Source organism: Sus scrofa, chromosome 1, assembly GCF_000003025.6.
Source record: "Sus scrofa isolate TJ Tabasco breed Duroc chromosome 1, Sscrofa11.1, whole genome shotgun sequence".
In the NCBI taxonomy this organism is placed as follows: Eukaryota; Metazoa; Chordata; class Mammalia; order Artiodactyla; family Suidae; genus Sus; species Sus scrofa.
Window position 1 is genome coordinate 212,590,354 of NC_010443.5, and position 17,074 is coordinate 212,607,427.

At 35.3% G+C, this 17,074-nt stretch overlaps 1 protein-coding gene across 6 annotated transcripts in view; it reads left to right on the forward strand.

Annotated features, from left to right (window-relative positions):
- Positions 1 to 17,074, forward strand: part of PTPRD (protein tyrosine phosphatase, receptor type D) — a 2,180,605-nt gene that overhangs the window by 757,945 nt on the left and 1,405,586 nt on the right. For all 6 annotated transcript variants that reach the window (XM_021074366.1, XM_021074373.1, XM_021074310.1 and 3 more), the window contains one exon: positions 2,673 to 2,714. The gene's annotated coding sequence lies outside the window, so the exon portion shown is untranslated. The remainder of the gene's footprint in view (positions 1 to 2,672; positions 2,715 to 17,074) is intronic.

Genomic DNA, 17,074 nt, shown 5'->3' on the forward strand with positions numbered 1-17,074 from the left:
TTATCAGTATATTGTCCCTCAGGTTTTACATTTAGAATTTTCCTTATTGAGCCTATAGGTGTTTCATTCTTTTTTTTCTTTTCATTCTTCCCTTTGTTATTTTTTTTCTCATTTCTTTTTCCAAAACCTCCTAATTCTAGCCTATACTAAATTCAATTAAACCACTATTTAAAAAAAAAAAAGTCTGTTCACTTTCCTCTTGCAGTTTATTTCCGTTTATTGGAGTGGAGGTTGCTGTCAGAAAAATCAGAGCAAGCACCCTTAATCCTATCTTTAAAATCCCAACTATTCCTCCTGGCCATAAATATGGATATTTTAGAATCTAGAAATTTTTTTCTGTGAATTCAACCCTGACCCTCTGAATATCATATTTTTCTGTGATGAATTCACTATACCCTGGCTCTAATGCTGCTATCCAGAGGTTTGCACTTTCTCTTCACCTTATACTTCTACTCTCATGAATATTAGACAACTGGATTCTTGCTTGGGTGGTAGAAAACTTTAAGCGCCTCCCTGTCGTTCAGAGATTTTCTGTTGCTCTAGTCATGCCAGACCACAAGTAAAACACAGAACATAGAATTACAGTTATTAAATACTATTTATAATGTCTCATTCTGCTGCCAAAAAAAGGAACCTTGACACTTTTATTTTGATTTCCTTGATTGTCTTCCATGAATAAAATGTTATCCACATAATTAAAATTGTGCAAATATAATTGTAATTACAGTAAAATGTAAGAAATACAGCCTTTTTCACATTGAGAGATGAATAGACTAGAAAGCTGAGTTAAAATATTTTTAGATATCCAAATAATTTAATATTTTGAACTACTTTTAATTTTCAAGCATTTTATAGTTTTTAACAGCTAATATTTGTTGCCCACTTCCTATGTCCTGGGAAAAGTTTGAAGAAATTTATCTGTATTAACTCATTTAATTTTTAAAACTTCACTGTAAGTGAAAACCTGATGCAGAGAGAAGGCCCTGTAAATTCTCTAAAGTCCAAGCTGTCTAAAAATCCAAGAGACCTAAATTCAGATCCAGAAAGTGTGAAACTTTGAGTTACAGAATTTAAAAGATGGTCTAACTTTGTGTGTATGTGTGTTTGTAGTTTTGAAGCAATATACTCTTGTCACTAAACATTACTTTATGTAGACTTGTGAGAGAAAGTGTGTGTGTGTGTGTGTGTGTGTGTGTGTGTGTGTGTTCTTGTACACGCCTATTCTACTTGAATAACAGCTGAGAGAACATTATAGGTGATTCGGAGCATTTGTTTCTTCTCTTCGCCCAGGAACTCCTGAAGCATTTCCATATAAAAATGAGAATCCTTTAATTCAGAGTTTGAATCTAGTTTACCTGGTTACCACTCAGGTGTCTTCTAGAGCTAAAATCATTTGGGTTAGTAAACTTTAAATATGGGAGAAAATATTATATTTATTTCAACTTTTGGGATGCTATTTGTTACTCATGGTTAAACTTTTATCCAAAATACTGGTAGAGATGTCAAAGGAATTTTGTTTCTCTGATTTTTTTCCCCCAATACCTGTAAATTTAAGCCTGATAGAATGCCAAAAAACATGAATGAAATGGATGGTTCTTTCATTCTGCATTTAATTGAAGCCCTTGTAATTAGTATTATCACATTTGCAAGGAGAGTTATTAGATTTAGACCTTTGCTTTTATGTGCGTGTGTTTCTAAACATATTTGGAAATGTGTCGCCACACCAATAGAATAATAAAATAGACAGAAATGATGGAACTATTGGGCTTTAGTGCAGCAATATGATTCTGTTTCCTCTTTTAATTCTTAAAGTACTCAAATTCATATAAACATACTTAAATCTATTATCTGCACATATTTGAGTTTCACTGTCTGAAAGTTTGAAACATTATTACTGTGAAAATGATTCTCTGTTAATTGGTGCTCTGCTGCCACTTTTTGATCAACGAATATTCTAAGGCTTTTTTTTTTTTATAAAACCTATTTAATTTGCTCCTTCATCTTCCTGTTTTGAACATAATAATTCATTTGGTAGTTTTGAAAAATGATGCCTAAATTTTTTCTTGAAATTGACTTTTGATGTGTTGAGAACTAAATTTGCTTCTGTATTTCTTTCTGGAAAAAAAAGTTTATTCTAAGACATGAAAGAATAGAACTCCTTTGGAATTTTTGATTGAGAGGTATATAAGAGTATTTATCTCTGGTCTTTTATTTTCTTTTTTCCTTAATGAAGCTCATCTAAAGAAGACAAAAGATAGACCATTTTTTTGGTCTTTTTGCCATATCTTGGGCCGCTCCTGCAGCATATGGAGGTTCCCAGGCTAGGGGTCTAATCTGAGCTGTAGCTGCCTGCCTACACCAGAGCCACAGCAACACGGGATCTGAGCTGCATCTGCAAGCCATGTCTGCGACCTACACCACAGCTCACCGCAACGCTGGATCTTTAACCCACTGAGCAAGGCCAGTGATTGAACCCGCAACCTCATGGTTCCTAGTCGGATTCGTTAACCACTGCGCCACAATGGGAACTCCAGACCATCTTTTTTAAGTTAATGGGCAGATACCCATTTTGAGCAATGGTTGAGATTTAAACCATGCTTTTATGTTTTGGCATTTCTTAATCTGTTTATAATACTAAGTATATTAAGAATATATATTTTTTTCCGTAATAGGTTCCTATCCTGAGACCTCAGCAGGATGTGCCTTGGACAAAGGTATGTACATTTAAAATGTATTCCAAATTTTCTTCATGATTAAAGTATAGAAAATGTTGTAAGGCATGACCTTGTAAATCAACTATACTTTAATAAAACAGAAAAAAGAAAAAATATAATAATTACATTATCGTCATAGACTTAGATATACAGAATTATAGTACATATTTATGTATATGATATACACTCTTTCACCTGGCAAAATGATACTAGTGAGAAGATATTAGAATAAAAAATCTGACTGTTAAATATATATCATTGCCTGGGCACAGAATGCCTCAATTCACACAAACTGTATTCAAAAGACTGCTATCATAGTGCTTTTGCAATTAAAACGGAACTATTCTAAGGTTGATGGGAAGTGATTTACATAGTATTTATTGATGCTGATGATTACATTATTGAAATAAGATAGAGATCAGTTAAATTATTAGTCAAGAACTATTTAAGGGTGTCTAGGTTTGGGAGAGTCAAAAAGTGAAATCAGCTTAAAGTTAAAATCAACTAAAAAAAAGAAAGCAACAGGAAAACAAACACACATGGCTTAGTAGGATGTATATAAATGTGCTACCTGAAAGATAAGGGGGACAGTATAGGCTGATATAGGATGCCTATGATTTCAAATTTTATATTCTGCTGTAAAAAGAAGGAACAAAGAACATTATAAAGAGCATGAATTGTAATAACCTTAAATCCTATGAAGGAACAGAAAGGAAAATATATACAATGAACAAAAAGCACTTGGTGGGAACTCTGAGTTAGGACCCAAGAAACTAAGGTTCAGGGACTGTAGTGGACAAAAGTGAAGACTGATAAAAATGAATTTCACATATAGGAGCTATTAAAACCAGTCCTTTACTATGGAGAAAGTAACATGAGATTTGCTTGAACTAGCACACACAAGGACTTGAAGTGAGCTCTAGGATAAAGCATTGATAGAAGGTTGATGTCATTTCTTTGAAAGTATTTAAATATCAAATAGATCCACCAATGCCTCATTACAATTTCTCTAAAGCTTCTCTAGATCCTTTACTCTATTTTGGGTCCTTCTAACCCTACACAGAAATTGTTGAGGCAGTTCTTTTTATTTTTCTGCATGATAAAGTAACCTTATATTAAAAGGCAAGTTGGAAGTTGGTCCGTGGTCTAAAATAATGTGGCCGTATATGCCATCATGGGTAATCATTGACGGCTGTTTTATTTTATAAAAACATAGTATTTGGGGAAATGCACTTATTTATACATCTTTCTATTTTAAATTTGGATCAAAACATACTGTATGTGTTCTGTATCTTACGCTACATGAAAGAATAAGCTATTCACCTGCATATATGAATAATTTTCTGAGATCTTAAAATTTAAACATATTCTTCATTGTTTTTTTTTTTCTTTGACTCTTTTCCATATATTTTCTTTCTTGCTCTTTCTCAGTCCCTATTCAGACTGGTATGATTTTAAAATATCAAGGAAAATATGCCAGCCGCTGTGCTCTGCCAGACAGGGAATGAATGGCTCCAGGCACAAATCTCTGTTGTGTCAAAGCTTTGGCCTGACATTTGGCAGGGAACTAAATCAAACACAGCACAATGCAAATAATCTCAGTTTCCCATAGATGTACAGCCTCAACCTCAAATCTGCTGTTAGTCATTACTTCTCTTTCCCCCTGGATATTCCAGGGAGTAAGATTTCTGGTAATGAACTGTAAACTAGGTGTTCTCATAGCATGAGGAATTGGGAGGATTATGGCTTTGAAATTGGATCATCCTGGGTTCGTAATGCCACTCTGCTGCTTACTAGCTGTGGAATCCTGGGCAATTTATCTCAAATATAAAATGAAATTAGTTAATAATTATCTCAGGGTTTGCATGACTATTAAAATGACATAACTGCTCTAAAGCATCTCTTAATACGTGCTACATAATAGACATTAGGTAAGTGCTATTTTCCTCTTTTCCATTTCTGTAATGAGTTCAGTTTTGTGCTAAACTTCTAAATAAACATCTCAATCATTCTGTAAATAGAAAAGAAATGACACTAATAAATATTAGGCATTTTTAGGTTATGTAAGCATGTGAAATATTTGTCTTTTTCTTTGAATGGATATTCTTGTTGCATACAGATGTATCGTGAACTTCTTGATCATTTTTTATATTAAGTTCTTTTTTCAAAGGTTACATCTGATACAAAGGGTCTTTATGTTGTACACAAGTGGGTTGCATGTTTTTTATTTAATTTTGGCCTGGTTAGTATACTCACACATTTTAAAGTGGAATACTACTCGGCCACAAAGAGTTTTTTTTTTTTTTCTCTTCACTAGGGACAAACATAGATACCTTTATTTGTTGTAGTTTTATGTATTTTTATCATGGTTGATTTACAGTGTTGTGCCAATTTCTGCTGTACCGTGATGCAGTTATACATATATATTCCAGGAGTTTGGATATAGTTCCCTGTGATATACAGTAGAACATTGTTGTTTATCCATTCTAAATGTAATAGTTTGCATCTACTAACCCCAAAATCTAAGTCCTTTTTACTCTCTCTACCCTCCCCCTTGGCAACTGTAAGTATGTTGTCCTTGCCTGTGACTCTGTTTTGGTTTTGTATATAGGTTAGTGCATATTTTAGATTCCACATGTAAGTGATAGCATATGGTATTTTACTCTCTTTCTGATTTAGTATGATAATCTCAAATTGTATCCATGTTTATGCCAATGGAATTATTTTATTATTTTTAATTGCTGAATAATATTCCACAGCACACCTAAAATATAGTAGTTTATCTTAATACTTCCCTTCAACTCCCTTAATGATAAATTACCCTGTTTTATATACCATGTTGGGTGTTAAGGGTGAAAAGAAGAATGGAATATGTGTTCTCTGCCTTGAGAGGAATTGTAATCTTAGAAGAAAGGAGATTTGGAAACATGTATTTTTAAAATGATGTGGTAACATAATATTGGGATGAAGTGCCAATGAGGGGGCCTTATGAAAAAATCATTCTAATCAGTCTGGCTCCCTGCAGGGTTTGACACTCAGACATCTTGAAAGGCGGTGATGGGCTGGTGGGATATCAGTTGAACATAGAGGCAAAAGAATGAGAAAATATCAAGAAGAAAGGCAGGAAAATCAGTTAGTAATCTGTTGTCTGAACTAAAATAGAGATGGTAATAATAAAAGTATAGATTTGGAATTTGGAAAACCTCCTTCCTTGTTCTTAAAGGTATAGATTTAAGATATAATTGAAGGTTATTTTTTAAAGAGTAAAGTGTTTATTGTAGTGTTATTTATAACATAATAATATGAATAAAATTAACAATTAATTAATAGGGAAACTGTCAAATAAATTGTAATATTTAAGATATTTTACACCTTCTAAAATTCATTATTTTGAAGATTATTTAAGGCTGTGTTCTTAAAAATAAGACTGAACTCTGAAATACTATTATAGACCATATCTCTTTTATATACATTCTTCTATATACATATTCATATAAAACACAGATACGCACATGCTCAAAATTTTATATATATGTGTGCGTGTATACATATATATATATATACACATATATATGCATGTATATATGTGTATTTACATATGAGATGTTCTTTTGTTAGGGGATACAATTCAAGGAGAGCATGCAGAAAAAGACTGCAGAGAGGTACATTCAGCATAATTGCCAGTGATTATTTCTATGTGGTAGCTGTATATGTGACTTTAATTTTTCCTGAAACTTTGCTGTGGTTTACATTTTATATAATAAACATGTTGAGCACATTCTGTTGTGATTCCCATGAGTCCTGCCTCCTGATGTAGATAGCTTTATGTAATCCCCTCCCACTGAGGGTGGGCAGAACCTCTGACTTTCTTCTAACCAATGGAGTATGAGAAGATGACAGGGTACCACTCCCATGATAATGTTATATGATAATGGTAATGGGATGCCCGTCCTATGTGTACATTACATTATGTAAGACTACCTTTCATTAGAATACTGGTTCTTGCTTTCCTGCTAGCCTTGAAGTAAGCTCCTATGGTAGGAGAGGGCAAAATGGCAAGAAACCACGAAACTTCTAGAACTGACAGTGGTCTCTGGCTGGCAGCCAGCAAGAAGTCAAGGATGAAGTTCCTTCAATCACTAAGAAAATAAATTCTTCCAACAACCTCATTATACTTGTATGAAATAATTTATATATATATATAAATTCTGTGCTGTTTCCGGCACAGAATTCCTAAAATCCCTGTAATTTCCAAAGAGTTTTAGGACCATCTTTTGTTTGAATATTTAATCTTTGACCCAGTTACTGATGCAGAGTTTCAAAAACCCTTTGAAATATGCTGGGAGACAGGAATGTTTTGTATTCTAGTGACATGACTATTGATAGACTCCTAGATCGCTTAATGATGGGGGCTGTTCACCGAAAAGACCAAGCCATGATGAGAAGTTTAGAGCTTCCTGTCCCTCCTCCCACTTTTTAAAGGGGCTAGAGACTGAGTGTGATGGATATACCTATATGATGAAGTCTCAAAAAAATCCCCCAAATAAGGGGTTTGGAGAGCTTATGGGCTGGTGAATACATCCACATGCTGGGATGGTGACACACCTCAACTCCGACTTTCAGGACCCTTCCAGGCCTCCCTGTCTCTATCTCTTCATCTTGCTATTTATTCATACCCTTTAATATACTTGTAATAAGCCAGTAATCTAGTAAGTAAACTGAGTTCTGTGAGCCACACTTGCAAATTAATCAAACCTGAGGATGTAGGTCATGGGGAGCTCTGATTTATAGCCACTTGATTGGAAGCACAGATAACAACTTGGACTTGAGATTGGCATCTAAATTGTGCATGTGTGAGTGATGCGGACAGTCCTGGAACTGAGCCCTTAAACCGTGGGATCTTTGCTAAGCTAACTCTGGTTACTTTCAGAAATGGATTGGATTGTAGAATCCGCAGTTGTTATCTGATAAATGCTTAATGTGAAAAATACACACATATGATGTTAGAAGTATTGTGAGTGAGAGTAAAGGACAACACTGGCATGATTTTTTCATACAAGTTGAAAGTAGATATGTTGACAGTGGAGCTGCTTGATAAGAACCCAGCCTCACCTGACCTCTGGATTGCAGACGTGAAAAGCACCAAGCCAAATCATTCATGAAGCTGTGCACAGAAACCAAAAAATAATAAATATGCGTTTTAAGCTGCTAAATTTGTGGTAATTTGTTATATAGCAGAGGAAACTAATTTCTATGGAGTGAATCGTGTCCTCAAATTTAGAAATAAGGGTTTTAGGAGACAAATGAGTTTATGATATAGGGTGAGTTCTTGACCTTGATAGCATTGGTGGTCTTAAAAGAAGAGAACTATACCCTTCACAAAGAATTCATGTGAGCACAAAACAAGAGAAGCTCAAAACATGGTGGCAGCGTACAAACCAAGAGTAGAGGTTTCTTTTTTTTTTTCCTTTTGTCTTTTAGGTCTGCTCCCGCAGCATATGGAGGTTCCCAGGCTAGGGGTCCAATCAGAGCTGTAGCCACCGGCCTACACCAGAGCCGCAGCAATGCAGGATGTGAGTCGCGTCTGCAACCTACACCACAGCTCACGGCAACACCGGATCCTTAACCCACTGAGCAAGGCCAGGGATCAAACCTGCAACCTCATGGTTCCTAGTCAGATTTGTTAACCACTGCGCCACAGTGGGAACTCCATGAGTAGAGTTTCAAAGTGACATGTACCTTTCTTGTCTGCATCCCTGCCAACACTTGCTGTTGTCATTGTTTTTTATTTTAGCCATTCTAGTAGGTATATAGTCAAATCTCACTATAGTATTAATTTTTATTTCTCTAACGGCTAATGATTTTGAACATCTTTTCATGTGCTTATATGGCATCTGTGCATCTTCTCAATGAAATATCTATTCGTAGTTTTTCTGGTTCATAATTAGATTGCTATTTTCTAATTGTTGAGGTTTAAGAGCTCTTATGATTGAGGAATATGTATAATGGCTGAGTAGAAATGGTGGAGCAAATGAAGAGGTATTATCTAGCAGTCCACACAGAGAAATAAAAAGTAGTTGTACATTTAAGTCTGAAGCCCTGGGAAAATATCAAGTATATAAGTAAAGATAATAAGAATGTGAGTCAAAGATACTGGAGCAGATCTTGGAGGACAACAAACTTCAAGCCCTTGTGTTTCCCTGAAACATAGATTGCTCCCTTACCCTCAAAAATTTTTACTGTATGCTAATAAAGAAAGGCTCTTCCTTTCCCTGAATTCAAAATTTTACATTAAACTATATGATTTTATCACCATAGATCTTCAGTACTACCAGCATTTGAGTAATTTAGATAAGATTGATGAATTTTCTTTGGTGGAAAAAAATGGATTTATGTATTGTTGTGTGGCAGATACAGGGAGACAGGAGGTATATACAATTAGGAACTCAGTCTGGAATTACAGACAGAAATATGGTAGATATTTTTTAAGGAGATCTTTCTCAAGACACTATAAACTTAGTTCAGAGAGCAACTCCATTATCTGGGAAGTCTGGTGATAAAATGTGGCAGATCAGTAAAGCAGTCAACGAAGGGAGTTTAACATAAGCAAATGTACAACATCAGAGGATAAGAAAATGAAGCAATATCTGAAAGTCTAGAAAGACTAGGCATGTTTGCCAATAGAGGTGTCCACTGGCAAGGTAATAATTGACCATTTGAGAGAGATACTTGTTTGAAGATACCTACCTCATTTTCTTTGTATTTAAGACTGTTTATATTCAAAATGTAAAATATATCATCAGTGGCACTCAAATAGAGGTCCCCTTAATGGAGCAGGGACCAAGAGACTTCCCTGTAGTACTATACTATCATTTTAACCCTTTTTTCTTTAAGATTTGGAAATTCCTGGAGGGGAGGCCAAGTCTGCAGTGGCAGTGGGAGAAAGGGGATTTAAGCCAGTGCCTCTTTACCAACTATATTTATACGAGGTACTTGAACATTTTAATACCCAGTGCAGCCAATATCAATACACATCGGTCAAATCCAAATATGAACCATGTGTCTATTACTAGTGGGTCTCAGTGGAACTGGCTAGGAATAGAATGACTAAGCAGAAGGAGCAAAAGGCATACTTGGTTGCAGGTAAAAAACTGGGGGAAGGATTATATTTGGAAAGTATGTGACAATGGAAATTAACAAAATTAGTTTGGTAGAAGAGTCTGAAATACTGAAGATATAAATGATATCTTTTTATTAAACACTCCCTGGGTAGTGTGCTCGCCCCCTTAGTCACAGCCGGAGATCCTGTAGCTTTTCAGTTAAAATGTATTGATTTTATTGCTAAGAAATTGTTTTTATGTTCTTAAGTTTCAACCTCATGTTAGATTCAGAGATCTTCCCCTTCCCTTGGTAGAGGCTAGACTGATGTCCTAGTGGGTCTCTGTGTTTTGGGGGCAGTGGGTAATGGTGAGGGTGAGTGGTAATCAAGGAGTAGGGAGATGGTGCAGAGTACCCTGCTTTCTCACATTTCTTCCTCCTTCCCTGTTTCTTGTTTGGGTTGGGACAGAGAAGGGAGAAGGAGTACTTCCATGTGTTTCCATGTGTAACTTTCCCTGGCAAATGGCTATCTAATCTCTTTGGTTGTCAGTGTTGGCCCATTTCTGGCTTTCAGTGGTTTCTACAAACCTTGAGCCCACATGCTCCCAAATCATGGTTTTGGTGGTTCTCCAGGGTACTGCTGAAGAGTTACTCTGATATAGTTGCCAATGTCCCAGACATGGGTGAGGTTTGGTCTCTTTCTTCTCTCCTCACCTCTCATCAGCTTCTATTATGGGTGGCCACATTACAGACTTCACCTCTGATAACATATGTGATTCCCTGTTGCTCTCAGTAAGATAAGAATTGACTTAAAATAAAAGTCAACATGAATAAAAATACATGCAAGTTCATTCTATGGAAGAGCCTGTGCTGAATAATGTCTGTTTTCTTAAGATAAACGGTATTGTCGTCTTTTGATAGGAAAAAAAAATAAGTCTGATGTGGGAGAACGTATATATTGATGTGATGTTTATATTGATATCTCTATCTATTTATCTCTCTATCTATTGGTCACTTTAACTCTTGAGATATGAGAGCTGAGTAGTCCAAATATGGCCTAAGGATATTAGGATGTATTTGCAATGCACCCGATCAGGATTATTCAGGGACATTGCCCCAGCAATGCAAATGTTCACAAGAGGAAATATCAATGATACATATCTAAATATAAGCATTACTGAGTTATTAATTATTCAACTTAAAGAAATCATGATTGTATGGTGCTATTAAAAACCTCCAGGAACTGGCTTCTCATCATGGTCCACAGACTGTAAGAAGGGAAGGGAAGCTGAAGTAATGATGATGATCTTGTGGAAAATAGAGGAGTCAGGATTACTGGTTATGATGAGTGGGATGGTCAAGTGTGCATACATATTTTTGGAAGGATAAGTTAACATCTATATCCTATGTACTTTTCATTAAAATTCTACAAGGTAGGACTATCCAGGTTTAGATGGTGAAACTGACAGATAAAATTTGACAGCAAACTCAGTACGGACTGAGTCTAAATCCCATATCATTTCTATGAATAGAATAGAAAAAGGTTATAAACTGGTTTTGATTAAAAAGTAAATACTTAATTTAACAATCAACCATTGCTCTTAATTTCCCACTGCTTTAACTCTTGCTTAAATTGTGTTCCTTTCTGAGAAAAATAACAACAAAATCCCACAAAATTTATATAAAAACATTTTTTCAAGTGTAGACTGTTAATGTTTTCAGTTGCTTATGAAAGACTTACTTTAGCCTGGAAGCAGCTGTGCTAAAAATTAGAGGATACTGAATCTATACCTCCCTACATACCTTGTTTTATCATAAAATTTAAATAGTTTTATGTGCACATAGCAGAGCTACCATTTGCATGAAACTTAACTAAAAAATAAATATTAAACATTGTCAAATTGCATATAAAAGATGTAATTGCTTAGGTTCCTTTGCTCTTTTACTCTTTCTATTATGAATAAGTGCTAAGGAAATGGTCATAAAGGGAATTCCAGTAAACTGCCCTGTCTTTATTATAGTGCCTGAATTCCTGTGAAGTTTCCTAATACACTAAGTAGACTATCCAAGTGAAAATAATTCTGTAATAAACATTCTTTCCAGAGCTTTGAAGAAAAGAGTGATTCCATAAAGGTGTTTTATGAAACACATTCTTGTAGAAATGCCCCAGATGAAATGGGTTCCATGGAAAAAGTAATTCGAGAAACACTATTTACCACATTTTATATGCCACATCACCCTTTGGGAGGTTTAGCATGTTTATCATCAGGATGAAGACATTGAAAATTTCTGCAGTAAAAAGTTAATAGTTTCCTGGTGGAAAATCTTGGAGTTGATATAAGAGACAGTATTTTGTTATGGTTTAGAATGTAGTCTTTGGAGTCAGACTGGATTTGATTCCCTAAGCTACTGTTTTTTTTTTTTTTTTAAATTGAGGTAAATTGATATAAAGTTTACCATCTAATGTGACCAATTCAGTGGCATGTGTTGTATTAGAAATATATTCACATCTACGTAGTTCCAAAATATTTGTATCACCCCCACAGGAACTCAGTTCAAATTAAGCAACTGTTCCCCACTCCTCTATCTCCCACCTTCTCCAAGATGACAAATTGTATGGACATTCTACTTACCCTTCTTGAGAATCAGTTTTCATCTTTATTTCTATAAAGACAGGAATGTCTTTCATCATACATGGTGGTCTGAAGAATTAAGTAAAATAATTCACACAGTGCACTTAGAACATTGTAGGTATTAAATACCCATTAAATGAAATGTTAAGCATAGTTGGTCCTTTTCAGCATCCAAGGGAGTAACTCTGAGAAATATGGATACAAGTCAACAAAATAGGAAAAGACAGGCAGATGTTGTAGACCTGCTCATTAAATGCTGAGTCTCACTGATACCCTGGTGCTCCAGAAAACTGGCATTAAACAACCATGTTATCTTTCTTTATGTGTAATGGTTTAGAGGTAGAAGTTAGGGCAGAGAGTTGTTGAGGGAAAGAAGGAATTTGCCAGGTATCCCTGATCTGAAAATAAGGAAAATATAGAGGGTTTTTTGAGAGTCAACACTTTTCTCCAAGAAATGAATGAAGCAGATGAAACAACTAACAGTAGCTCCAAACTAGGTCTAATTATTTACAAGTTAAAATGAAAAGTACTCATGATAATGACATTTTTTTTCAAGTGTCAATGGCATGGAAATCAACATGTAAAAATATAATATAAAATTACATATAAGTGTATGTTTATATTTACACGTGTACATGCATATAAATTTTATAGGTATAATTTTATATAATGGAATCTCATCCTATTGGCGAACAGCTCTAGAATTTTCACAAAAATGAGAGGAGTAATTGCCACACTGTATCAGAACTTCAGGTGTTTTTCATTTGCTTCTATATTATTTTCTGTAATTGTTAAAAGTGTGACTGTGTGCTATCTTGTGAACAAAAACAAAATAATGACGCTGTGTCCGTTTAGTAATAGTCACATTATAACTGTACTTTGTTTTGATATTAGCCAGTTTGTCTTTACCCAAGAGCAAATCCTTAAAAAATGTATCAAAACATTTGAGAACCTGAAGCAAGTTGGCTTGCTTTCAGGACTTTACAGAGAAAAATGAATGAAAGAGTTTGTGGAGCCCTTCTTTTCCCCATAAATACCAGTCACTGTTGAATCCTGATAACACACAGCAACTGGAGGTCAGTTCTTTCTCCCCTTTTTAGTTCAGTCTACTCAAGTTTTCCTCAAACCCTTTTTCCCCCTAAAAGAGTATTATACCATTAATTTCCAAATATGTTTACAAATTCCACAAAAGATAACATCGTCAATGATTTTAAAGGGAAAATTCACAGGAAAATTCAGCTCCCTGAGCCTGATCTGCAATCTGTACTTTCTTCACTGGCCTCCTGGATGAGTGAAGTGTACACTTCATTGTAGTGGTTTGCACACCTGAATACCTTCAAGGAAATCACCTGGAGACCTTGCTTAACATACACATTCTTTGATTCCACCCCAAATTTTTTTACTCTTTATATGTAGAATGAGGTCTGGGCATTTCCAGATTATGCTGAGGCATAAGACCCATGGATGATACTTTACTGGAAGGTTTATTGCCCGCAAATTTTAATCTGTTTGCAAAACCGTAAGGTAAAAAACAAAACAAAACAGGTTTCTTAATTTTTTATTCTAAAAGTATCTGTAATTCTATTTAGCTTCTCTCCTGGAAAATTTATTTGGTACTTCAGCTATAACATGACAGTTTATCCATCATCACAATTACAAAGGCCATCCCCAAATGCCAATGCGGAATTGATTGAACAATCTACTTTTTATTCTATTTCTTTGTAGAATAGATACAGTCCAACTGCTCGAGACATGTGGAGAAATGAAATCTCCCAGCTACATTTCATGACTAGGTTAATGTGATTTTATCAGATAGTCCTGTTTGCAGAAAATCAGTATTTAGGACATAATATGTAATGTCAATGTAGCAATATTTAATTTATATAATATATGTATTTGACATTTTTTCTATAAACTCTCTCATATGTACTAACAAATTTTCCTCCAAACATCCCTGAGAAGCAGACAAGAATGGTTATCACCATTTGTAGATAGATTGAATCACTGAGCTATTAAGTAACTTGAAGAGGGTCACTAAGTCAGTGACTAAGTCAGAAAAAACACTTCATCTCCTAGCTCCTTGTTTAGTAATTTTCTGAACAAGTCCTTTTGCATGTATTTCTTCCTGTAAGAATTTACAAATCACTGACTTTTCTGAGAGATTCTTCATTGTGGGGAATGTGAGAATTTGTACCCTCTGGAAGGTGAAAACTGGAAGTAGAAAATCGTATTAAAGACAGTCATTACTTTTCAAAAATAACTCTATCCTTCAAGTACCCTTGTCACTATTCCTATTTTATAGAAACCTTATTTCATTCATTCATTCAGTAAGATAACCAATATTTACTGAGCATACTTAATATGTCTAGTGCTCTGCAAATAAACAGGACATAATCCTTGTTTTCAATTTGTGCAGTCTAATAAAGAAACAGAGACACAGGAGTTCCCATTGTGGCTCACTGGAAATGAATCCAGCTATTAATTGTGAGGTTGTGGGTTTGATCCCTGGCCATGTTCAGTAGGTTAAGGACCAGCCATTGCTGTGAGCTGCGGTGTAGTTTCCATTCATGGCTTGGATCCCACTTTACTGTGCCTGTGGTGTTGGCTTGCAGCTATATCTCTGATTCAACCCTTAGCTTGGAAACTTCCATATGCTGCATGTATGGCCCCAAAAAGAAAAAAAAAATTGGCAAAAAAAAGAAACAGAGATGCAGAAATGGTATCATGTGGTAATTGCTATATTAGAGCTAAGACCTATGTACAAAGTGTCTTAAAGTGTCTTAAAGAAAGAATCTCTGAGTCTGAGGGATTTGGGGAAGTCTCAGAAATTGGAAAATTTGAGCTGAATTTTGAAGGAAGAGTGAAATTTAAAAGGATTCATGGTAATGATTAGGAGCATGGAAAGGGAGGATAGAGGAAAATCCTAAACATAATGTAGTCATATCCTATTCGAGATATAAATGGAAATGCCTGGATTTAGAATTTAGAGGCTTAATAATGAGACATGAAATTTGTGGAGGGAGGGCATTTTCACCACATTGGAATCCTCAGTGTTGGAGCCTTGGCATCCTCCACCACAACAATGTGGATCATACCTAGAGGTGGGAACTTAGGCACCATGACCTCACTCCCATTGAAACATCATCATTCTGGCAGCCATGATGATTTAGAAAATCAGACCTCTCCTCATCATGTGTATAAGCAATCACAAAGGAGAGCGAGGGTTGTTAAATAGTAAAACTAGACAAAAGGAGCACTCACTTTCTAGGCTGCCCTTGTATGCTTAAGCCTGAAGGGTGTTTTATCACCCAAGTAAGAAGCCCACAAAATATAATGGAAACACTGACAGATACTTAACTATACCAGCTCTGGTGAGTACAGCAATAATTCACTTCATAATACAAATTGATATGTTGTCCAGAGGGGTCCCTGCATTGGTATTATTGAGTGTCTTTTGAAAACTTCTGGTTGTGGGCTATGAAGCCACAAAATAAAACTGGATGATTCTCTCTGGAATAGATTCTGAACTGGGCCCCTCAATTACGGTACTGATATCCTTAGGGTAGGTGAAATGGAAATGTCCTATAAAGACTGGAAATATAAAATAATAAACCAAAGGAAAAAAGCAAACAATGAAAAAAAAACAAATTTTATTATTAAACATCTGATATTTCTTCCTACAAGGTCTACTTAAAAGCTGAGTATGCCATAGGTGAAAGAGGGCAGCTTGCTTTAATTTAAGTTGGGTTAGTTGTTAAGCAGGTTTTAAGCACTCCCTATATTTGCAAAATCATGTGGTGGGGCAAAGTTCAGCCATCCCAGTGATCTTGATGACCAAAGTGTCCTATGTGTTTATAATATAATGCAAATGACTTCAATCTTAGGTAGCCACATTTCCAAATACCATTTAGAGCTTTAATGACTTGTCCTAGAAAGGTCCTGTCAAACCTTTTCAAACCTATTTAATGGATCTTCTAAACAATGTAAAAAAGCTTTCTCTAAATGTTTATACAGCTTATAATTTCAGTGTAAAAATCATTGTCCTCTGTCCCCACTACTGCTCTCTTCACCAAATGCAAATTTTGAAGCTTCTTTGTTGAAAATGTTACAATGTCACCTTCCTCTCTCAGAATCTGATTTTCTGCACTGTGGTCTTAAGATTCAACATGCAAAGTTGGGGTTCTGACAATTAGAAAATTTCCATAGAGTTTGAAGATAATACTCAGAATCCTGGAAGGCACACTCAATTTTCAACAGGAAATTAGGAAACAGAGATTTTAGTGTCTGTTTTTCCAGGGTAAACTATATAACCTTGAGTTCATTATACCTTCTATGAGCCCTGATTTGCTCGTCTCTAAAATGAATGTCACACACTGCCTCTTCTGTCTTTTAATGTTGTTCCATGACACCATTTAAGCCTGCTAATGAATTACTTAAATATCGAAGTCCACATTAAGCCTTATGGAAAAGCATAACTGGCAAGATTTTCCTCTCAATTACTTGTGCTAATAGGGGCCAAAATGGCATGGATACTTCACAGATAATCCCCAAACTTCAATTTAGCTAAGTGTTCCAACCTCCACTTCTGCCAAACCATTTACAGGGGATTCAAACAATTAGCACACACTG